Below are 26,277 nucleotides of genomic sequence, written 5' to 3' on the forward strand. Positions count from 1 at the left end.
TGTAAGGTCTGGCTCGGAGTCCTGGCGGCAGGCTGGAAGGTCTTGCCCGGATCATGGGAGCAGGCTGGAATGTCTGGCCCATATCATGGTGGCATGCTGGAATGTTTGGCCCTGACCATTGTTTCAGGCTGGAAGGTCTGGCCCCGATCATGTTTTCAGGCTGGAAGGTCTGGCTTGGAGTCCTGGCGGCGGGCTGGAAGGTCGGGTGAAGGACTCTCGTCAGAACGCCGGCAAGGGAGTTAGAGGCTGGAAGGCCTAGGTCGAGGGGCGGACTGGGGGGGAGGGTGGGGACATCACGCTATAGGCTTCATAGCGCTAGGCTACATCCAGAAAGCCCCCCGGCTCAGACTTTAATCTAAAGGTATTTCTGCGGATGCTCGCCGCTCCGATTTGTTGTGACAGTGGTTTTGGGGCGAAGCGGGGACCTTTTACTTTTCAAAATGCGGAATATTTAAACAGCGGCTTTTCCTCTCCTTTCCTCTTCTCTTCTTTTCTTCTCTTTCTTATTTATTCACCATGTTCCTCTTGTCGACATGGAACCTTCCATCGCTCCGTCTCCAGATTGGAGAGGATCTGAGATCCTGTTTGCACTGGGCTCGCTGCGTCTGGACTTACATGACAATGTGTAGATTTAGGCTTCCAGGGGGATCGCTCCCTCTCTCTATCTCCCTCTCTCTCTCGCTCTCTCTCCCCTGCTCCTGTCCATCACGCCTCCGTCCAATAGCGCTGGGTCTGAGCCAAAATACCTGATTACAATTCACTGATACAATTCAAATATCCAGGCGGCTTAAGGATAATTCCTCTGTAACAAAATCATTTATTTTGTTCCTTGTTCTGCGTGATCCCGTCTGACGGAGAGAGAGAGAGAGAGAGAGAGAGAGAGAGAGAGAGAGAGAGAGAGAGCAAAGCCCCTTTCCAAACACATAAAAGGAGAGATCACCCCTTCTTTCTCTCTGTTTACTTGTTTGTTTTTTTCCTTTATTCCCCCTGCAGATTCAGTTTTTTGATGTCGTCCGATCTGGGCAAAGAGTATTTTTTATTGTTGTTGTTTTATGTGTTGGGAAGCGTTTTTGCTAGAGTCTTGTTTTAAAAAGATAAGATATTCTTCTGCATTAAAAAATAATTTGTTCACAATTTGACGGTAATGTCGTTGTTTGGGGCAAATGAGCAGAGTAATTGAGGGGGGAAATATTTATAGGATGTAAATCGTGCATTGTCTGACATTTTAGGATGATGACAATAATGAATTAAAATTTTATGCCAAATTCATATTTATGCTATTTATTCATAACTGAGGAATATATTCAAAAGTAAGACAGTCACACATACACATCGTGTAAATGCGCAATGAACACAAATGAATTATGTTTTATATTAGTGGAGACATATTAAATCGATCCTTAAGGGCAGTTTGACATTAATGTTAAAATATAATATTTACATTAAATTAAGTCTATGAAAAAATACATTAATACAAGTTAATTCATTTAAAACATAATTATGTGATTCATTAACACTAGAAAATATACCAGTTGTGTATTTAAACAAACAAAAAAAAAAAAAAATATATATATATATCTATATACATATATATATGATTTCATTCTATTCCTGATTTTGCTGCTAAACCAAACTGAAAATATAACTGCTATATTTGTTGGCTGCTTTCATGTGATAAAGAGTCTTTAAATTCATATATTTTAATATCATATCTGAGCTTTAATGTTTAAATACACTGAATATTTTCACATATCACAGTTGGATTTATTTGACTTTCTTAGTAAAATGTCCATAGTTTTTATGTTGTGTAATGAAGTGAGTTTGGCCTGACATTCACCTTTGAATTGTAATTCAATTTATTTTAATTCTCACAGTAGAGCACAAGTTATCTAAGTTAACTTCATTTATAAATGTTTGAATTGGAATCTTTCAAACAAATAAAAGCAAAGTACAAGTTGTATACAAGTTAAACTGGAAAAAAACGAAAAGGACATTTGCAGTAAAATAGAAAAGTAATATCTACTGGAGTAGATATAGTAATATATACTGTACTAATTACATTAGTACAGAAGTGATCTTTATACCATATGTGAAAAATATTAATATTTAATTCACAAATTTCGACTATTTTTGTATTCTATTTTTTCATTGACCATTTTTTTAATTTACAAAATTAAAATTTATGATCAATGCTCATAATGCTTACTCTGTAAGCATACATACAGTGTGTCCAGATTTTATGATAAACGAAACAAAACAAAAAAAATAACAACAAAAAATGTTTTACAAAAAATATATATATTTCCTTTTCTGTTTCATGGTCAAAAATATATTATTTAATCAAAATATGAATTTCTAACTAGATATATTAATATTTCTCTAGTCAGAAATTAAAATGGCACTGTTTGCTATATGATTACAAAAATCTTAAATATATTTTTTAAAAACATTCCATTTCTTCAGTTAAAAGAACTGATCGAATATTTTTACAATTATTTTTCTTGGATATGGAGTCAATTGGAATTGAAATCCCAAAATAGTTTGTTCCACTTTATCAAAGCCTTGACCCCTCTAGTGACCTTGACCCAATAAATATGATGATAACTAATCATCAGATAAAATACTAAAGTGATGTTCTGGTTTTACAGCTCTTTCTGAATTTGTGGTTTGGACAAAAAGTAATTATAATAATAAATACAAAGAAAATGATTTTTTTATTGGATCCAGCCCCAACTTAGTGTGTCTCGCTAGATTTCTGTGTGATGTGATAGTGGGCCTAGGTGTCCCTGGTGTCCCTGGTGGCCCTGGTGGTTCCTGGACCTGCCTGGTGGGCAGCGGTCCTAGTCCTGGTCGGCCCTGATGGTCCTCCTCTTGGCCTAGGTGTCCCCGGCGTCCCTGGTGGTTGCTGGGGCTTCCCGGTTGACCTGATGGTCCTGGTCCCGAACCCCAGGAGGCCTGGCGGTCAGAGCCCTGCCCCCCGGAACCTCACCTCCGTCTCCATCCTCCATTCATCCGGGTGTTTGTGTTTGCGTTCCCCTCCGGCTCCTGCTGAGCAGAGCTGGTGGAGGAAGAAGGATCATGAATATTAAAACCTTTGCAGACGTTTTTCTCACCTATTTTTTGTTCCCCTGTTTTCCTGTTTTTTCTCTCTCTCTCTCTCACTGCGTTGCCGGTGTCGACGGCGCTGAGCAGGCGTTGTTAGCGGCGTGTTGCTGTCAGATCTGAGGTGTAATGATTTGTTCCAGGTCCCAACCCTCCATGCGAGATGACGGAGGTTCTCTGCTCTATTCCCCTCAGTGTGCTGCTGCGGGACGGCGGTGGAGGAGTGGGAATAAAACCCATTAACAGGAAGTGTAGTTCCACATCTCGTTTGGTAAAAATGTGTTTTTATCGACCCGGGGACGGATGGAGGGAGAGAAGGGGGGGACTTTCTCCATTGCCTTTGGTCCAGAGATTTTTCTTTATTATTCATAAAACTGCAAAGTCAGCGTTGAGTTTAATATACAGTCAAGTAAATTTGTTCTAAAGTGAATTTCCCATTAAATCCGACTGGAGAATCTGCTCCTTATTAGATTTGAAGGTTTATTTTGTCGCCTTGAAATGGACAATGCAATAATTTTTAATCTTCATGTTTTGTCCCTTTGAGCCTGAAATGACGTTCAGCGAAAACCGACTGTGGTGGAAAAATACAGTTGAAAAAAAATATATATATAATAATACTCTTAATGGTTTTTACAAACTTCCAAGCAGTAAGTTTCTATTTTTTTTTATAAACTGCGGAGTTCCCCGTGTGGTTCCTCCTTCAGCCCCTTGAAAAAGCCAAATGAAACAGAATGTGCCCGTTGGAAGACCTCTGCAGCCGGAGAGGTTCTCCCCTTAATGAGCGTTTAGTTTCTGATTAGCGCAACATGATTATTAATGTTTCCTTGAAGGAGTTAGCGAGTGGGAAAATCTGTATAAAATATACGCTGAGCGCCACAGTTTATCATATTTTATTTAAAAAAGAAAAAGCCAAAATCGGAGAAAGGAAAATGTATTCATTCAACTTCCCAAAATTTGAGTCTCGGTGAGAAACGGGTGGAATCAGTTGAACCGGTGAAACGCGGGATTCCAGAGGAATCCTGGAGCAGGCGTCCGTCTTCCTTCTGACTGGATGGGGGGGCGGCGTGGTGGCGGACCCCACGTCCAAACCATCGAGTCAATTTCTGTGAAGTTTACCAAATACAATTTGACTCCTGACGGGTGGGGGTGGGGGGGGGGGGCAATTTGCATAATGAGAAGGAGACGACTTTCCATTTCCACCGGCGATGTTTTTGACAGCCTCCGACTAAAAGCTGTGGAGGAGAGGAGTGAGGGATGTCCGTACAAATAAAAAACAAGAGAGAGAGAAAGAGAGGGATCGCGAGAGAGAGAGAGAGAGAGAGAGAGAGAGGGGTGGCAGTGGTGGGGGTGGAGGGATGAGGAGGTAGGGCAGGGATGGAGGACGGGGCAGGGCAGCCATCACAGAGCCAGCGAGCAAAACAAATGTAGTTTGGCAAAAACAAACGGTGCACTCAGCTAGGTCACCGTGGCAGATGGGAAGGGGGGGGGGGGGGGGTTTGAGGGTGGTTCGATGCCCTGAGCCACCAGCGTTGACTTTGAGCAAACAGAGAGTTGGACCGCGGCGAACTGCGACTCCAGAGGTTGGCCACTAAAAAAAAAAAAAAAAAAAAAGAAGCGGAGTGAAGTGACGCTAATGGCGCGGCTCTCTTGCTCTAATTGTTGATTCAATTTGCAAACGACTGATTAGATTAAAGTGGCAGCGCAGGACGGCTTGTCACGTAAAGGCTGCTCCATGAATATTCCATGAGAGTTCACACTTAATTGTTTCTGATTTGTTTATTTTTTTTTTTTCCGCCGCGGCGCTTCAGCGCGAGCGTTAGCCGCACTCCATCGGTCCGCAAACCGACCCCACCCCGTCCCCACCCTCCCCCCGTCCCCCTCGTCCCGTCCCGGACTTGTACACATGTACACGTACGCACACACACACACACACACACACACACACACACACTAACACACACACACACACACACACTCACGCTCACACATACACTCACCATCCTCTCCAAGTGGTGCTCAGGCGTCCATCACACGCTGCGACTGAAGCATCTCTAAGTTGCTGCAACTCGTCAACAGCAGCCTCTCCACGTCCCTGGTCCACGTCCCTGGGAAAGAGCGGACAAATTTCTAACCAGCCGTTTTTTTGGGGGGCCCCCGCGTGGAGGCCCCTCAGCCTCCATCAACACCACCGCCGCCGCCGCCGCCGCCGCCGCCGCCGCCGCCGCCGCCGCCGCCCCCTTGTTACCTGTTGCCAATGCAAATGACTTCCAGCTCGAACATCTGAGCGCCGCTCGCTGTGGTTTTCTCCGGCTCAGAGTCGTCCTCTCTCTGGATCTCTTTGGGGATTCGGGGGCGTCGGTGCTCGTTGCGGAGATCAGGGGTCTCTCTGGGCGAGCACGACGCCCTGGAGTGGTGTTGGCGCGCACGCTGCATTGAGCCGTGGCGGTTCAAAGAGCGCTGCTCCCCCCCGGTCGCAAGTTGCGGCGAGGAAGGCGCGTAGATCCAAGGCAAACATGCGTTTCCAGCACCGTGATCCTGGAAATGGAAACGGGTTCGTACGCTGGAGCCTCATGAATGTGTTTCCAATGTGTTTCATACAAAGAACAGAATATATCAAGAGAAACGGAAACATGAGACCAGAACACATACCCACATGAAAGGGGCGAAACCTCGGCTTGCGGCTTGAGGCCTGGTTTTACCTCTTCAAGGCCTGGATCTACCTCTTCAAAGCCTGATTCTACCCCTCCAAGGCCTGGTTCTACCCCTCCAGAGCCTGGTTCTACCCCTCCAGAGCCTGGTTCTACCCCTCCAAGGCCTGGTTCTACCCCTCCAAGGCCTGGTTCTACCCCTCCAAGGCCTGGTTCTACCCTTCCAGCGCCTGGTTCTACCCTTCCAAGCCTGGTTCTACTGCTCCAGGGCCTGGTTCTCTCTACCCCTCTCAGCCGTTTGAAGTGCGCCATCCTTAGCTTTGTCTCTTCTTTTCTTTTCTTTCCTCGGTTCAAATCCCTCTCTGGCCTCGTTCTCGCACCGCTGTAGCGGCGTGTTCTGGCCACACTTGTAAAGAAGGAATTCTCCCTTTACTCACGTGCTTTTATCCTCTTCCCTGGACGGGTCTCCCTAGATGCATGACTTGCAAATGACGGCGTGATGCTGAATGGGATTGACATTTCCAGATGTTAATACACAGAGTAGCCTATCTGGTGTTTAATGGACGACGGTGGAGTGCAGTAATTATTGTATAATGACATTTTCTGCTCTCAGATCTGGTGGGGCCGGAGAGGAGGGTTGCCATGGAGATGATGAATAAATATTGCAGCTTGTGTTTATGTATTAATGCATCCGAGTGGATGTTTATTTGGCACGCACTCATGTATTCATGTATTAATTTATACGTTTGAGTTGTTGTTTTGGCTGGACAGTGAGGGTTTCCCCATGTCGTCCGCTAATCATCATGTCGCGGATGTTCACGGGCGTCTGGTTCCCCGCCGGAGCCAGGGCGCTGATGCGCTATCACGCTAACGGCCTGCCCACCGCTTATGGAAAATTCAACTCGTCAAACTTTGCAGACTTCCAAAACTTCTGCATCTCCCTCCCTTGATTTTGTCGTTGTTTGTTTGATTTGTTCTCGTTCGGAGCCGTCTGATGCGACTTGGTGGTGCAAAAGACCTGCAAGAGTGAGGAGGAAGGATCGTTTCAGGGGTGGTGGGATGGGAAGGGGGGGGGTGATATCGATAAATAAACATGATTTCAAGATGTCTGTCAGGCCCCGTTAGAGAGCCCCGGTCCGGCTCAGTAGCTCCACCAACCCAGGGCACTGAATATTTAATTAGCACAAACAGAATAATGACAATAGAAAGAACAACAACCTGGTGTCGCCCCGGCGTGCAGTGGCAGCGTGCCCGTCTCCCGTCTGATGGAGACCTGCGACGTGCACGTCTCCCCGGGCGGCGACGGCCATTACCATACCTCAGCGTCGGGCGGCGTCGGCCTCGTATCCGCTTGTCGTGGCTAATTACGGCTTTAACCCCTCGCGCTCCTACGCCGGTCACTGATCTGAGGCTGCGGCAACGAGCCGGGACAGGGCTGCGAGCGGCGCGCCTACGCTAATTGATTAGCCTGACGGGACGCGATGACAGCATCCAGAGGGCGACCGTCTTGGAGCGGTTGACCTCTGACCCCTGACGAAATTAGAGACAAAAAACGAAGCGTAAAGGTCACCGGGTGGAAGCTGACCCCAAACGCTCACCGTCATCTGGTTAAAGTTCTACCACGGTACTGGATGTAAATCTGCACAAAGTAAAATCGAATTATGTGTAAATATTATTATTATTATTATTATTATTATTATTTTTATTATTATTATTATAATTGTTCTTATAATTATAATATTAATTATTATTATTATTATTATTATTATTCTTTTATTATTATTATGGCTGTTATAATGACTTTTATTATCACATAATATTATTATTGTTACAGCTTTTATTATGGCTCTTATTTCATTTGAATTATTATGGCTAATATTATGGCTATTGTTTTTATTATTATTATGGATATTATTATAGCTATCACCATGGCTATTGTTTTAAGTTGTAATATTATTGTTATTATTACTATTATTATTATTATTAGCTTCATGGCCTTTATTATTATTGTTATTATTAATATTATTATCAGCCATTATGCAGTGATGTAATTTCCATTTTTATTACCAAGCAGCGAATAAGTCTTGACTCATTTTAAAATGGCAATAATTTTTCTTTCTCTTTTTTCTTTTTTAATCTTCTGGCTGGTGGTGTAAAATAATTATGCATATGTTGTCAATATTTACATTTCCACTGTTTAATTTAATTCTAATGGGAGTCCCTGGGCGATGGAGGAGGAATGATTAAAGCTCTGTGCGTAATATACAACCAGCTTTTCACTGTTTACTATAGTGAGGAGTTCAGCACTGATCACACACACATTTTAATTGTAATGGATATACAATTATACAAACAAACAAACTTACATATTATACAATATGTACATAATCTGCAGACACATATATACATGATGTACATCCACCTACCTAAAAAATATATTGGACAGTCCCATTACCTGAAATGATGGATAAAATTTGAATAATAAATGTATTAAGCTTAATGTATATACATATACATTTTTATGCATATATGGGTATACAGTATATCTGATACTGTATATGGGCATATACATTCTATACAGTGTGCTGAGCGATCAGCCAGACTAGTAATAAATTATAATAAATGTATTATCATCATTCAGTAGTATCCCCTCATCCATCGTGTTCCATTTTATTTACCCATAATGGGAAGATTTGAGTATATTTTTCACTATAACAGGTCTGAACTATATGACGTTTCAGTCTGATAGAATATTTCACATAATCTTTTATAGAATTTGTCATTGTCCCATGGCTTTATTAACACGTTATAACACCGTTATAGCATGTTAATAAAGCTTTAATGTTACCGTAAGGTTGCAACATAATTAATAATCAGACCTTGTGATATGGATCAATATGGAATAAAAATCCTGATTATAATGAAACTGTATTTATTGTGAGGGTGATTTCTTCCATATCTCCCCGTCCTGCTCTATGTGTGTGTGTGTGTGTGTGTGTGTGTGTGTGTGTGTGTGTGTGTGTGTGTGTGTGTGTGTGCGCGTGCCCGTGCGGCAGGCTCGCGCACCAGCAGGGCCACAGCGGCTTAGCTCTGATCCGCTGCGTGACCTGCAGCTCCACTGACCCGTGGCGTGCACGTGGGACAACCACGCGTGCAGGCCAAAGCAAAACGTACACACACACACACACACACACACACACACACACACACACACACACACGCACACACAGGCACACACATCTGCAGGAATACACATCTGGAAATGCACTTTTTAAAATGTATGTAAACACACGCACCCATTGAATGTATTTGAGCTTATGTTTTTGTGTGTGTGTGTGTGTGTGTGTATGTGTGTGTGTATGTGTGTGCGCGCACGCAAATATTCACACACACGCGCGTGCGCACACACACACACCCACACACACACACACACACACACACACACACACACACTTCTTATGTTCATAAACTCTCATTTATTTGAAATATTCGTCCCATGTGTACTGTATGTGTGTTGGTGCATATTTATTTTCTCGTAACTTGTTCTGGATTTTTGCACATTATTGTGTTCCCGGTGAACCCGAACTCACCACAAATCCAACATTTCACAGATGAAATTCATAACCATCCCACACAATCAGCATTGATAAAATGTTTAATCGAACATGGTTTGGCCATTTCAAACCTTATTGTCGTTTATAGAATTTTACATTTGTTTCATTTTTACCTCTCGTTTGACTTGCTGTTCTGCTGCTATAACAGCTGAACGTCCCCCGATTCTAAATCTTATTTTATCTAAAGGTTAAAAGATTATCAGTATTTTAAGTGATCATGTTCTCGCATGGACTCTGATACAGGGTGCTCCTTCGGCTGCACACACACACACACACACACACACACACACACACACACACACACACACAGACACACACACACACACACACACACACACACACACACACCTAAAACCTAAACTCATCCCTGTAAAACAGAGCCCCTGAAATAATATATTGATAGAATACATTGTTGTATACCATAATATTAAATATTATATTCATAGCTTCATTATGCATTGCACAATTTATATGTGAAGCTCTGGGTCTTTGAGTGTGTACATCTGTTTTTAACTGTCTGGATATAGTGTGCGTGCGTGCGTGCGTGCGTGCGTGTGTGAGTGAGTGTGTGCGTGCGTGCGTGTACTTGAACACTAGATGGCGATCTAGGTTAAAGCAGCTTGTATCTGAGCCACACTCTCGCAGCAAACAATGATATATTGCATTTGACATTATAATAGTTATTACATTATATTTTATAGTTAATAAATTATTATATATTGATAGATACTGTAGCAGAAACTCACGTCAAAACGATTGACAATAATGATAAAGAAATGAGAGTAAAATATAAACAAAATGGCATTGTGCAATTAACATCAAATTCAACCAAAATATAGAAAAATATGATTTGCAATTTACATAAAAATAACAAAACATAAGCAATAAGCAATACATAAAAAAATAATAGTGAACAATAAACATTTGAATCAACAATTCAGACTCTGGCCACTGAGACTGTAGGACATTGTGACTGAATTCTGACTTCTGTGTCACTTGGTCGCTGTAAAGCCTGCAATTGCAATGAAGATAGATAGATGTAAACCTTTATTTAGGGCAGACTTATGGTTCCCTCGTGTACAAAAAAGTACATGTGTATAAATATTTGTAAAATACAAAAATTAATACAAAGCAAACAAATACAAAATATTACGAAAAAAAAACATGTACGTTCCCGTTATGAGATGTTAAATTTGCACAAAGTAATTTATTTCTAATGAGGTTATTCCCTGGAAATCCCATGCCATGTCAATCCCACGTCCCAAAGGTTCATGAACAATATTATATATATATATATATATATATATATATATATATATATATATATATATATATATAAAATAAATAAATAAAAAATCTGTTGTTATTTGTGTTGTTTGCGTTTGACTAAAACCCCAGTTCCCCCAATTAGTCCTTTCACACCAGAAATAAAATAACAATCATATTTTCCAATTAATAACACATGGTGATAGAATCAGAAGGTGAGGATTTAAAAGAAGAGCTAAATAAATAAAACAGGTCGATAAAAAGTGCTTCGGGAAGGTTCTGCCTCCGCTTCAGGGTGTCAGAGGTGGAGCGGGTGATAATGAGCTCAAGCAATATTATTGAAAAAAAACAAACAATATTTGTAATTCTTACACTGATTTGATGTGTTTGTTTTTGTTTCATTGTCCTTGTGGAGGAAACCTGTTAGTAAATTGGAATAAACCAGAACCGACATCTGAGAGGACGTTGAACTGACCTGGAGGCAGAGAGAAGGTCATAAACAGGTTAAAATCATATAATACTGCGTGCTTGTCTCCTGCCTCCCTGTTTATTCTGTTTCAAGCTGACTGCTGCACTTTGTGGCCCCAGTCGATATTAATGTGTTTTCCCCCAACCATGTGTCCTTTAAGTTCGATGTGAATTAAATTCCCTCCCTGCGCTCCTCGCCATCAAAACAAAACAAAAAAATAAAATAAATGGAAATAAATCAAATAATTAAATGGTTTCTTCTGAATTCCGCAAACTGCCATCTTTTACCACCAGAGGCAGAGTTAATAATCACACATACTACTACACATAATCACGCTCACTATGTAAGCTCAGTGCACGGCTGCAGGTGAGATCGGCTAGCCTAGCTCCAATTTTTATTTTTATTTTTTTGCTGACCACTCAGATTTATTACATTTCACTGCATATATGTATGAAAGTATGTATATGTATGTGACAAATAAAAATCTTGAATCTTGAATCTTGAATCTTGAGATTATACATTAGAGCCGTTTTCATGCGCCTCCAAGTCCATTCTGTTCCCGACGCTTTGTTCAAATGGGAGGCGCCCCCCTCCTGACGCCCCGAGTCCTGTGAGCCAATGGGGTTTGAGCATGGCGTCCGGGTTTCGTTCCAAAACTCTGTAACGTTCACTGATTTCCCCTTATCAGTGCACCAAAATCAGTTTCTAAAAAAATTTGAGGCAATGAATAATAAATACAGTTGCTGAATCTTTACTCATAATTGAAAAGTTCGTTCCGACTTTTGTTGCAATGCTCCAAGCTTGTGGGACTCTGGGACGCCGGGATTTTTTGTTTGATGTAAATGTCGGAACATAAAATAAAACAAGATAAAATAAAATAAAATACAATACATATCCAATAAACACACTATTTTTTATTGGTTTTGTTTGAAGAAACACACAGCGGAGGGGACGGAGCAGATGACCATATTGAGAAATCCATGACGAGCTGACTTCAGCTCTTGCTGAAAGTAGAAAAAAAAACCCATTGGAAACTAAGCATTTTACTCACAGCGATTACGTTGTCATTAGTTTACCTCATTATTTGACACTTTGGCCACGTCTAATATGAACATCTGACATTGTCACATTATATTTATGACCGAAAATAAGGAAACAAATTATAGGTACCCTTTACGAGATTATTATTATTATTATTATTATTATTATTATTATTATTATTATTATAGATTATTGTTTAACAAATTTGCTTGTTTGTTTTTTGTTTTATTATTATTATTATTATTGTTATTATCATTATTATTATTATTGATCGTGTTTTCTTGGCTGCTATTCATGTAAAGCACTTTGAGTTGCAAGTTGTTTATGAATGGGGCTTCACGTGGGGCATAAAATACAGAAAGTAAAAGAAAAGAAAATAACGATAAAAGCATCTAAATAAAACAACTTTAAAGTGCAGTTTAAAGTTTGGTCATGTGATTGGAGAGCGAGAATATGAGAAGGGAAGAAATGTGAGAAATTGAAAAAATAAAAATAAAAATCCTCCCATGTAGGGAGTCGGTGATTTGACTCGAGTCTTTTATTTGGTTGAAAGAAAAACAAAAAATCGGACCAAAATAACCCTCTGCTGAATGGAGAGAACGCAGAGATGGAACAGGAGGAGTAGAAGAGAGGATCAGAGGAGGGAGGACGCCCGGTTTGCTCCTCTCAGGCCACTGTCGCCGCTTGGCGCCGGGAAAAGGTCATTTCTGCTCTAATCCTCTATTTTCTCAGAGAATCAGCTCCAGGAAGCGTCGGCATGTGGACCGAAATTCTCTGTCCTCCATCCTCCATCCTCCATTCTACACCCCCCACCCCACATCCTACATCCTAAATTCTCTGCCATCCATCCTCCATCCTGCGTCCTGTATCCTCGATTCTCTGTCCCCCCATCCTACATCCTCCATCCTCGATTCGACATCCTGCGTTCTCTATCCTACATCCTCTGTCCTACGTTCTCCATTCTCTATCCCACATTCTCTATCCTCTGTCTTCCGTCCTCTATCTGTTATATGCTTTCATTCTTACAATGAAATAGGTCACCAACTCGGTTTATGGGTTGGATAAAGTGGTCAACTCCTTACACGACAAACTTCTGGGAACACACTAAATATCTTGTTAAATATAGTAAACTGTAGCAATGATATGAAATAAATTACAAAGTAAAAGTCACTGCTGAGCCTTGAACGAACTTGCATCGGAGTGAATTCTTCTTCTCCAATAGAAGTTTAATGTCAACACTCCCAAAACAATGACAGGAGAGGGATTCAGTGGACGCTTTGACAGCTGCTCGCTTGACGTGGTTGTCGGTTTGGATGTGGTTGAAACCAATGGTTTGACTCCTGCTGATCAATGCTGGTCACTCTTGGTCACTGCTGGTTACTGCTGGTCACTTCTGTTTCCTGCCGGTCACTGCTGATTACTGTTGGTTACTGCTGGTCAATGCTGGTTACTGCCGGTCACTGCCAGTCACTACCGGTCACAAGTGATCACTGCTGGTTACTGCTGGTCACTGCTGGTTACAGCTGGTCACTACTGGTCACTGCTGGTTACTGCCGGTCCTGCTGGTTACTGCTGGTCACTGCCGGTCACAGCTGGTTACTGCCGATCCTGCTGGTTTCAGCTGGTCACTGCTGGTTTCTGCTGGATCACTGCTGGTTACTGCTGGTCACTGCAGCGTACTGCTGGTCACTGCTGGTTACTGCTTGTCACTGCTGGCCACTGCTAGTTAATGCTGGTCAGTGCTGGTTACTGCTGGTCCTGCTGGCTTCTGCTGGTCACTGCCGGTCATTGCAGCTTACTGTTGGTCACTGCTGGTTACTGTTGGTTAATGTTGGTCAATGCTGGTTACTACCGGTCACTGCCAGTCACTACCGGTCACAAGTGATCACTACTGGTTACTGCTGGTCACTGCTGGTTACAGCTGGTCACTACTGGTCACTGCTGGTTTCTGCCGGTCCTGCTGGTTACTGCTGGTCACTGCCAGTCACTGCTGGTTACTGCCGATCCTGCTGGTTTCAGCTGGTCACTGCCGGTCACTGCTGGCCACTGCTAATTAATGCTGGTCACTGCTGGTTACTGCTGGTCCTGCTGGCTTCTGCTGGTCACTGCCAGTCACTGCAGCTTACTGCTGGTCACTGCTGGTTACTGCTGGTTACTGCTTGTCACTGCTGGTCACTGCTAGTTAATGTTGGTCACTGCTGGTCACTGCTGGCTACTGCTGGTTACTGCTGGTCACTGCTGGTCCTGTTGGTCCCTGCTGGTTACTGCCGGTCCTGCTGGTCACTGTGGGTTACTGCTGGTCACTGCTGGTTACTGCTGATCACTGCTGGTCACTGCTGCTTACTGCTGGTTATTGCTGGTTACTGCTGGTCACAGGCTGGTTACAACTGGGTACTCCTGGTCCTGCAGGTCACTGCTGGTGAATGCTGATCACTGCTGGTCACTGCTGGTTAGTGTTGGTTACTGCTGGTTACTGCTGGACACTATTGGTCCTGCTGGTCACTGCTGGCCACTGCTGGTTACTGCTGGTCACTGCTGGTTTCTGCTGGTCTCTGCTGGTCACTGCTGGACCCAGCGACCCCATCACAAGGGGGTCTCTGAAGTCGCACTTCCCAGCCACAACTCTTCTCATCTCTGACACCTGGATGGTGTAAGGTCCTGACACTAGGGAGTGCTCCCTAGGTTCAGGATCAATGAACTGTGTTCACCTTTGGCCTGAACTGTAGAGCCATCGCCGCAGTACAGTAAGTAGTTACTAGAAAGGTGTGGTGGTGCGATGGTCCATTCAAAGTTAGTCAATGGAGCTTTTTGGCAGCACCTCTTTCCTATATGGACTCCACCATTCACCTCCATCTTTCACCTCCACCCTTCACCCCCCTCCATTCACCACTCAGCTGGTGTTCCATCTCATCTTGCTGTTTTCCTCCTCCCTTCCTTCTTCCTTGTAGTTCTTTTGCTTCTGGCTGTTTGCCGGAAGCTGGTCTGCAGAGGGAACAGAGGAGTCAAGTGAGTGGAACAATCAGAGAGAGAGGCAGCACAAAGCACTGAGCAACTAAATGACAAAAACGCCCGTCTAACCCCCCCCCCCCCCACCCCACCATCCCTTCATCACATCTGAGGTGTTTTCAGCAGAATCTCTGCGAATGTCCTGGAATAAGGGCGGAATAAGAGAGAAATGAAAGAGGCCTTGTCGAGTTGTGTGGAACAGAGAAACAACGCGTTTGTTTGATTTACACTTCGCTTTGCGAACGGCGGTTTCAGTTCTGGAGCCTCCCTGTCATTTCTGGGAGGAGCAGGAGGAGGTGACGATGAGGAGGAAGAGAGGGAAGAGGTGGGGGTGGTGACGTAAAACAAAATACAGTGGTACGATCAGTTTACGACTGCATCTACTTACGACTAATCCAAGATACGCATAGCGATAGTTGCGAAAATTTGTATCGACTTGCGACCGACTGCTCCAAGATACGAGCGTGGAAATTTGCAGTTGGTGCGTCGGTGGCCAGTCAGCAGTCAGTCAGCAGTCAGTCAGCAGTCAGTCAGCAGTCAGTCAGCAGTCAGTCAGCGGGTGACCTACATCGTGTGTGCACGTAGTTCGTGGCTTATCGATATTTTTTTCATATTTACTGTTTGTGCTGTGTATTTTGTTTATTTTCACCCTTCATGATTTCATAATTTATATGGGAAAAATTGTTTCGACAAACAACTGTTTTAACATACGACCGTTCTTATAGAACGAATTACAGTCGTAAGTCGAGGTACAACTGTATTGTCCGTGGTTCCATCGTCCTATCGTTCTTTTTGTCTGCCCCAGGTGCCGACGTTCACTCGCTCTGTGGTTCTCTTGTTCTGTTAGTCCATCCATCTTTCTATCATTCCTTCTATCGCTCTATCTGTCTATCGCTCCATCTGTTGTTCCTTATATATGTTGTTTTATCTATTTGTCTACCTGTCCCATCTGTCCGTCCGTCCGTCCGTCTGTCGTCCGTCTGTCTGTTGTTATATCTATTCACTGGATTGAAGCAGTGACTTTTTTTTCTTTATCAAATAATCATTTTACATAAAAACCGAGGTAATAAAGGCCGTCACTTATGCACATGCCGGTAACTAACTTAAAATTCTGTCTCCCTCTCTCTCTCTCGCTCGCTCTCTCTCTCTCTCTCTCTCTCTCTCTCTCATTATCGTTGTGCTAAACCAGATAAGTGGCTCTGTGTCCAAACCTCTATCAGTGTAATTTCCACAGGTTTGTTCGTCCCAAGCACGAAAAGTTCCCACACCGGCCTCCCTGTAATTAGGGTTATTATGTGTGTGTGTGTGTGTGTGTGTGTGTGTGTGTGTGTGTGTGTGTGTGTGTGTGTTTGTCTGTGTGTGTGTGTGTGTGTGTGTGTGTGTGTGTGTGTGTGTGTGTGTGTGTGTGTGTGTGTGTGTGTGTTCCTATAAGCATATAAATATATATATACGCGTGTCGGTGTCATATCGAGGTGTAATCTCTGTGCTGGTAATGTGCAGTGGTGGCATTGTTCTGAAATAACCAAATTACCTCCCAGTTCAGAGCTCCATCACGCGGCCATTGAGCTGCTCCATCAGCATTAGCATTAGCTCTTAGCCCCCAGTCTTCCTAATGCACCGCCGCAGTGGAAGGTACCGTTTCAAATGGGCAATTTCAGAGCGCAAAATAAAAAAAATAAATAAAAAGCTGAAATTGCCGGGTGTTATGAAAGAGCCAGCCCACATTTAATCACAGAACTGCTGGCCATTATGGGATGTCCGTGAAAACAAGGCAACAAATTGATCTGACACCTGGAAAAAATGACAAAATCCGATGGTGTAAAAACAATGCAGTTGAGCTCGAGCCACATTCAGCATCATATCGGCGTAATGGAGGAGAAGTCTCATTTCATCGGCGACGGGAACAGATGCTGTTTGTGTCTTTTTTACTTTTCGTTTTTTTTTTTATTAAATTATCACCCATTTTGTCTTGTTTCTCCGCATTCAGGCTTGTTAAACCCTATTTTCCATACTTAATGTCAAACCTTTTACATCAGCTGTCACATCCCTAATAGAGAATTTACACCAGCAACTTCTCTCTCGCTCTCTCTCTCTCTCTCTCTGTCTCTGTCTCTCTCTCTCTCTCCCTCCCTCTCTCTCTACCTGCTTAATTAGCGGTATATATGACGTGAGGAAGGGAAGCTCCATAGAAGACTTGAGGTGTCTTTTACGTCTTCCTGGATCTCACATCACGGCGTCACTTCTGGTGTGAACAACAAGTCTGTCTGTCTGTCTGTCTGTCTGTCTGTCTGTCTGTCTGTCTGTCTGTTTGTCTGTCTGTCTGTTTGCCTGTCGTCCTGTTGCTCTTGGCTTTGCCTATTTACGCATGTTTTAGTTTTTGATACCTGTCTCTCACTTTGTTGTGTTGACCACGTGCCTTCAGCCCTGTCGGATGTGGGCTTTGTCTCTATCTTTGACCGTCCAGCCGTCCGTTGAAGGCAAAAGTCATGGCTCCCCAGGTTAAACTTCATGTTATGGTAAATATCCAATTGAATGACGCTGATTTAAATTGTGTTGGGTCAAACACTTTCCTTCAAAATGTAAAGAAATGTCACTTTATATTGAGTTCTTTACAGTTGTTAGATCATAAAGGAAGGGGAAGTCCCTGTGTAGTTGTTTGGGAACCTTCTGTTTTATTCCTCGTTCCCTTTTAAAAAGATGATTCCTAAAGGCTGAGCTCCATCGTTCCAAACCATCCCTCGATTCTTCTAAACCACCATTCCGTCCTTCCAAACCATCCCTCCATCCTTCCAAACCCTCCCCCCATCCTTCCAAACCATACCTCCATCCTTCTAAACCATCACTCCATCCTTCCAAACCATCTCTCCATCCTTCTAAACCATCACTCCATCCTTCTAAACCATCACTCCATCCTTCCAAACCATCCCTCCATCCTTCCAAACCATCCCTCAATCCTTCTAATCCAATAGTGTCTGTTCTGCATGGTTCCTTTAAAGGGTCAGAACCAAGACACTTCACTTCCACCAACAAGGGACTCAATCAGAACATGGGGGAGACATGGGAAAGTTGGAGTGAAGCCAATTTCTGGGAGAAAGAGGGAGATTCCAGATGAAGTAGAAACCTGGAGAGAAGGAGAAGAAGAAGCAACACTTCACTGCAAACAGCTGCAGGAACCAGAAGGACATAGTTCTAGATGTTCACAGGATGACAATACACCTGACCTTTAGCCACAAAGAGACATCCAAGTCAGAGTCTCCAGACGGATGGATGGGTGGATGGACGTATGGATGGACAGATAGATCGACAGAAGGAAGGTTTACCCATGAGGCTCTGGGGTTGTTGATGGAAATATTGTACAGGTGGAAGGAAGAAGGGATTCCTTGAAATATCCAGAGATTGTACAGGATGGTGTTGGAGACTCTGAGGGCGAGGAGGTGAAGTGTCGCAGCCAGACAATGAGCCAAAGCCTCCAAACCATGAAGAACCTTCGGTAAAGATCTCCAATGCCGAGTCCAAGAAGGAGGTAAAGAGTACGTCCAAACTAGAAGAGTTCTGAAGAACAACGGAGAGAAAGGATGGAAAGAGCTGATCCAGAAGTTACAAAGTACTCACTGACTATTGCATTATAAAAAGCATATACAGCTGTCGTAAACAGATCCATCTATTTCCTCCTGTCCAATTCACCCCTTTCACGTGAAGTAGTTTTGCTTTTCTTATGAATACAATTTTTTTTTTGGGAGCAAATATATTTGCACAGTATCAGCTATGCTTTGTGCATTTGCAAGCTGAATTGAAGGCTTTTTGCAGCCATTTTTACTTAATTTCAGCAAGTCACTCCCGTAGCATGACTTTTAATGTCAAGTTTGATGCAGGATCCAGCTGCATGCAGCGTATAACGGCGGCCGGCTCCAACAGGGCTCCGGCCAGAGGAACCACGGAGCTTCAGTCTCTTTGCCTCTTTCACACAGGAAACACTTCATTGCGGCGCGCTCCATTCGAATTTTAAGTTGGAAAAGAAACTATGCTCTGTCATGAACATGCCAAGGAGCTGAGCGTGGGAGGAGGGAAGAAAGATGGCCGCCGAGTTTTCAGGTCAGAGAAATGTGTTTTGAAAGGAAATCCTGTTTTGAGCCTTTGAGCAGTTCTCTCTCTCTCTCTCTCTCTCTCTCTCTCTATCTCTCTCTATCTCTCTCTCTCCGAGTGTATGGGGGCGTGAGCGGGCAGAGCGTGTGAGTGTTTGTCGCGGGGTGAGTGACTAAATTTTGTTCCTATCTTTCTTTTTGTTTTGAATTGACTTTGGTGACAGATTGTCACCTAGTTGTGGTGTGTACACACAGCGAGTGGGGGTTGGTGGTGGTGGTGTTGTGGGTCCGGAGCGATGTCAGACCCCACCAGATTGACACGGAAGCACGGGGTTAAGATTTCCGCTGCTTTCCTGTGTTCCGTGGAGGAGTGTGCGCTTGCTGTGGCGGGTCCTGACAGCATTGTGTCCGCAGCCAGGATGAACAGTGCGGTCGTGATTTTCATCCCCTCCGTAGAGAAGGTGAACACGGTGGTGGAACGGGGTGGAGAGAGATGCATGGGCTGGTAGATGTCTGGAGGAGAATGCACATTGACAAGAGACAATACACATGGGCACACACCCGGGGCAATTTTATTTCCCTGCCAGACTAGACAGGTTTTATTGTTTTAAAAATCATTTTAACACTTTTAAAATGTGTATAATGATGCCTGTCGCTTTTACCGACAATTCTTTAGTCCCCTGTGATGTTTTAATCACAAAGGCAAAGCCCAAAAGTGCTTATTAGCATTTTAATATCACCCTACTGAATGATAATAATTTTCTGGGTGGTTTTATATTTTTTTGGAATGTTTTTAGAATGAGGAAGCAGGATTTTACCTCTCTCAGACAATGGTGGGACTGTGGAAAAGTAGAGATTAAACAACTCTGTCACCAGTACACTCTCAAGACATCAACAGGTCTATGAAGGATCTAGAGACAGATAGTGGAACTGCAGGGTTTATTAGCGTCCACAGGAGATCTTAAACTCCTCAAGTCTAAAAAAGATGCGCTAGTGGACCTACTTGGCACTAAAGTGCGGGGGGGGGGGGGGGGCTGGTCCGGTCATGTTTTCAGTCTGAGAACCTCATGGACAAACCTTCCAAGTTCTTCTTCAGTTTGGAGAAGACGAGAGAACAAAGCAAACTTATCCACACTTTGCACTCTGCCAGTGGACTGGAGCTTAGGGATCCAAGAGAGATACGTGGCGGGGCTGTGCAGTTCTACACTGAGCTGTACAGCAGTGACTATGTGGAGGACAAAGAGTTGTTCAACTCATTCTGCAGCAACCTGCCCCGGGTCTCTGAGGAGACCAGCATGGAGGTGGGGGGCCACTGGCCCCTGAATGAGCTGTATATCCTGCTGCAGAGCTTGGAGGGGGGCAAGGCCCCAGGCATAGATGACTTTTTGGGAAGAACAAAATGAAGATCTTTTAAATGATTTTAATGAAAGTTTTATTGAAAGGGTTTTACCTCTGAGCTGCAGGAGGGTGTTTAAACCCTTTACCAAAAAAAAGCAACGTAAATAACTGGTGACAGCTATCTCTGCTCTGCACAGACTACAAGCTCCTGTCCAAGGTGCTGGCAAACATAGGACGGTAATGGCAGAGGTCATTCATCAGGTCCAGATGTACTGCGTGCCTGGTAGCTCCATCCTAGACAATATTTCACTGATTGGGGACATTTTGGACATCTCTGGTTCATGGGATTTAGCTACTGGTCTCATTTCCTTGGACCAGCAAAAGATGTTTGATAGGGTTGAGCATCAATTCTTATTGAAAACTTTGTAAAGTTTGGTCTCAGCCCAGGTCTCACTGCCAAGATCAAGGTTTTGTATCGGGGCATTGAGAGTGTACTGAAGATCACTGGGGGTCTGAGTCGCGGTTTCAATGTGCACAGGGTGTTCCGACAGGGTAGCTCATTATCTGGCATGTTGGACTCACTCCATTGAACCAATGTTGCAAAAGATCCAAGATGTTTTAGAAGGACTGTTTTTTTATCAGATTTTAGTATGAAATATGTTTTATCAGCCTATGCTGACGACATTATTGTCCTTCAAAACAAAAAAGAAGATATTAGAAAACGGATAAAAATAGTACGAGATTTTGATACTATTTCAGCTGCAAAAATAAATTAGGAGAAGAGCAATGCTTTTGCTGTTGGGAGCTGGCCCACTGGACTTCCTAAACTACCAGGAGGTCTCAGCTGGAGTAGGACTGGGATACAATATTTAGGATTATCTTTATACGATTATAATAATTATTTTAGAAGGAGTGACAGAAAAAGTAGAGGAGAGGTTGGCCAAGTGGCTACTACACAAAATGTCTTATAGAGGAAGAATTTTAGTCATTAATAACTTGGTGGCCTCTGTACTGTGGCACAGGGTCACCTGTTTGGAGTTGCCTGCAGGTTTGATTAAGAACATTCAATGTCTAATGATTAATTATATGGGGACAAACTCCACCGGCTATATTACAGTGTTTTATTTTTGCCAAAAGAGGGAGGAGAACAGGGGCTGATCCACTTGAACAGTAAGACTACAACTTTTCGGCTGCAATTCATTCAGCGCTACCAGTGATGTAGTGTGGAGGCAGCTAACAAGCAGCATTTTAAGAAGAAGTGGGCTAGGGCCGGATTGTAATCTGTTTAACAGATTTAACTTATTTAAAATTGTCATTTTAGCCTTTTGAAAACATGGTCTCTTTTTAAATGGAAAAGGTTGGAACCTGCATCTTCCTTTCACTGGTTACTGGAGGAGCCTCTGATCCAGGGAGCCAGGTTTGATGTGGAGGACAACCACACACCAGGACTTTCCCAGTGACTGGTTTCCACCGGGAACATCACGCTAAGCCACATAACGGATGGAGCAGGACCAGGACTCCACAACACCCAGGCAGGGTGATTCGATTAGAGACAGTAGAGGTTGAGTAGAGACAGTAGAGTAGAGACAGTAGAGGTAGATTAGAGACAGTAGAGGTAGAGAAGAGACAGTAGAGATAGATTAGAGACAGTAGAGGTAGAGTAGAGACGGTAGAGATGGATTAGAGACGGTAGAGACAGTAGAGTAGAGACAGTAGAGGTAGATTAGAGACAGTAGATGTAGAGTACAGACAGTAGAGGTAGATTAGAGACAGTAGAGGTAGAGTAGAGACAGTAGAGATGGATTAGAGACAGCAGAGAAGAGACAGTAGAGTAGAGTAGAGAAAGTAGAGTAGAGACAGTAGAGGTAGAGTAGAGACAGTAGAGGTAGATTCGAGACAGTAGAGTAGAGAGAGTAGAGCAGAGACAGTAGAGGTAGAGTAGAGACAGTAGAGGTAGATTTGAGACAGTAGAGATAGATTAGAGACAGTAGAGACAGTAGAGTAGAGACAGTAGAGGTAGATTAGTGACAGTAGAGGTAGAGTAGAGACAGTAGAGATAGATTAGAGACAGCAGAGCAGAGACAGTAGAGTAGAGAAGAGAGAGTAGAGTAGAGACAGTAGAGGTAGATTAGAGACAGTAGAGTAGAGACAGTAGAGGTAGATTCGAGACAGTAGAGTAGAGACAGTAGAGTAGAGTAGAGAGAGTAGAGTAGAGACAGTAGAGGGAGAGTAGAGACAGTAGAGGTAGATTAGAGACGGTAGAGTAGAGACAGTAGAGGTAGATTAGAGACAGTAGAGTTCGAGTAGAGACAGTAGAGGTAGATTAGAGACAGTAGAGGTAGAGTAGAGACAGTAGAGATAGAGTAGAGACAGCAGAGTAGAGACAGTAGAGTAGAGTAGAGACAGTAGAGGTAGATTAGAGACAGTAGAGTAGAGACAGTAGAGGTAGATTAGAGACAGTAGAGTTAGAGTAGAGACAGTAGAGGTAGATTAGAAACAGTAGAGGTATATTAGAGACAGTAGAGGTAGAGTGGAGACAGTAGAGATAGATTAGAGACAGCAGAGCAGAGACAGTAGAGTAGAGTAGAGAGAGTAGAGTAGAGACAGTAGAGGTAGAGTAGAGACTACAGGTAGATTCGAGACAGTAGAGTAGAGTAGAGAGAGTAGAGTAGAGACAGTAGAGGTAGAGTAGAGACAGTAGAGGTAGACTAGAGACAGTAGAGTAGAGACAGTAGAGCTGGATTTGAAACAGTAGAGTAGAGACAGTAGAGGTAGATTCGAGACAGTAGAGGTAGAGTAGAGACAGTAGAGGTAGATTAGAGACAGTAGAGTAGAGACAGTAGAGGTAGATTCGAGACAGTAGAGTAGAGACAGTAGAGTAGAGTAGAGAGAGTAGAGTAGAGACAGTAGAGGGAGAGTAGAGACAGTAGAGGTAGATTAGAGACGGTAGAGTAGAGACAGTAGAGGTAGATTAGAGACAGTAGAGTTCGAGTAGAGACAGTAGAGGTAGATTAGAGACAGTAGAGGTAGAGTAGAGACAGTAGAGATAGATTAGAGACAGCAGAGTAGAGACACAAGAGTAGATTAGAGACAGTAGAGGTAGATTAGAGACAGTAGAGTAGAGACAGTAGAGGTAGATTAGAGACAGTAGAGTTAGAGTAGAGACAGTAGAGGTAGATTAGAAACAGTAGAGGTAGATTAGAGACAGTAGAGGTAGAGTGGAGACAGTAGAGATAGATTAGAGACAGCAGAGCAGAGACAGTAGAGTAGAGTAGGGAGAGTAGAGTAGAGACAGCAGAGGTAGAGTAGAGACTACAGGTAGATTCGAGACAGTAGAGTAGAGTAGAGAGAGTAGAGTAGAGACAGTAGAGGGAGAGTAGAGACAGTAGAGGTAGACTAGAGACAGTAGAGTAGAGACAGTAGAGCTGGATTTGAAACAGTAGAGTAGAGACAGTAGAGGTAGATTCGAGACAGTAGAGGTAGAGTAGAGACAGTAGAGGTAGATTAGAGACAGTAGAGGTAGAGTAGAGACAGTAGAGATAGATTAGAGACAGCAGAGTAGAGACAGTAGAGTAGAGTAGAGACAGTAGAGGTCGATTAGAGACGGTAGAGTAGAGACAGTAGAGGTAGATTAGAGACAGTAGAAATAGAGTAGAGACAGTAGAGGTAGATTAGAAACAGTAGAGGTAGATTAGAGACAGTAGATGTAGAGTGGAGACAGTAGAGATAGATTAGAGACAGCAGAGCAGAGACAATAGAGTAGAGTAGAGAGAGTAGAGTAGAGACAGTAGAGGTAGAGTAGAGACAGTACAGGTCGATTCGAGACAGTAGAGTAGAGTAGAGAGAGTAGAGTAGAGACAGTAGAGGTAGACTAGAGACAGTAGAGTAGAGACAGTAGAGGTAGATTCGAGACAGTAGAGTTAGAGTAGAGACAGTAGAGGTAGATTAGAGACAGTAGAGGTAGAGTAGAGACAGTAGAGATAGATTAGAGACAGCAGAGTAGAGACAGTAGAGGTAGAGTAGAGACAGTAGAGATAGATTAGAGACAGCAGAGTAGAGACTGGAGTAGAGTAGAGACAGTAGAGGTAGATTAGAGACAGTAGAGTTAGAGTAGAGACAGTAGAGGTAGATTAGAAACAGTAGAGTAGAGACAGTAGAGTAGAGACAGTAGAGGTAGAGTAGCGACAGTAGAGGTAGAGTATAGACAGTAGAGGTTGAGTAGAGGTACAGTAGAGGTACAGGAGAGGTACAGTAGAGGTAGATTAGAGACAGTAGAGTTACAGTAGAGGTACAGTAGAGGTAGATTAGAGACAGTAGAGGTACAGTAGAGGTAGAGTAGAGGTACAGTAGAGGTACAGTAGAGGTAGATTAGAGACAGTAGAGGTACAGTAGAGGTACAGTAGAGGAGGAGTAGAGTAGAGGTAAAGTAGAGAATCTCAGTATGAAACAAACTCCAAAATGAATCTTTCCGTGTCTGATTCATTCGTTCGTTTCTCGGCCCCCACCAACGGCCCCTTCCCCTCCCAGGACCCCATTGACCCCCCCCCTCCCCCGCCCGCCCCTTCCTCCCAGTGCATGTGGTGGGGATCAGCCTCCTCCCCCCTCCCTCCCCCCTCCTCATTAACCTCTCTAATTAGACGCCTGGACGGCCGTTGTTCCCTTCTAATGAAGCCTCAATGCAGGCCGGGGCCTCGCCGCCGCCTCTGACACCGCTGTGAAATTACAATCCCCCCCCCCCCGCCTGCTTCAACCCCCCCGGCTTCACTCCCCCCTCTATCACTCTTCTATCTTGCCCCTTCCTTTCTGCCTGTCTCTCTTTGTGCAAGCGGGGCTTTTTCTTTCCTTTTTCGGGGGGGGGGGGTTTCATCCAGGGGGAGAAAGACGAGCGAGTTTGGGGCCATCTATCAAAGAGATGGAGAGAGAGCGATGGAGAGAGAGAGAGGGAGGGAGAGGGAGAGAGAGAGGGAGAGCGGGAGAGAAAGGGTGAAATGGAGAAGGAGGGACGGGCGGACATGGCCAGCGGTGGTGGCCAACAGAGGTTCCCGCGCTGCGTGGCCGGCGGTAGCATTAGCTCTGATTAGCGCCCGCAGTGTGGATTCCATCCACTAATTAGCGAAGCGGCTGCGGCTCGCTGAGGTTTGAGCCCCGCCTCCATCCCATTATCTGCCTCCGACGACCCCACCCCCCCCCGCCCCCAGCGGGCCCCCACGGGCTACACCCCTCTGATGTAGGGACGGCGTGGAAGGGGTCCGACACCCAGAGAGGGGAAGAAAACGGGCGACAAATAGCTTCAAACACAGGTTTTCAATTCAGCTTGAATTGCCATTGTGCTGAAGCCAGTTCACACAGAAGGAAGTGAGGACTTGAAACCCCCCCATCGATGCAAATGAGCGAGGAAAGGAAATCACAAATTGTGAGACCGATCGCAATTAAATTTGTAAGATAGAGACAGTAAGAAGCAAAGAATCCATCAAATGAAATTATAATAGAGTAAAACATATTCCCATTCCCGAGACTCGTACTATGAGGAGCAGGGTATACACGGTATGGAAGGATAAAGCCGACTTTACACCGAATCGCGCAAACGACAGCGACGCACCAGAAGCCTCATTAATTTCTATTGAGAGTCAGAAACAGCATGTGATAAGCCGCGCCCCCCTGTGCTGCGGAGGTCTCTGGATCCGAGTGATGCTCCGATGCGTGGACATTTT

This window comes from Zeus faber (genome assembly GCF_960531495.2).
Source record: "Zeus faber genome assembly, chromosome: 2".
Taxonomy (NCBI): Eukaryota; Metazoa; Chordata; class Actinopteri; order Zeiformes; family Zeidae; genus Zeus; species Zeus faber.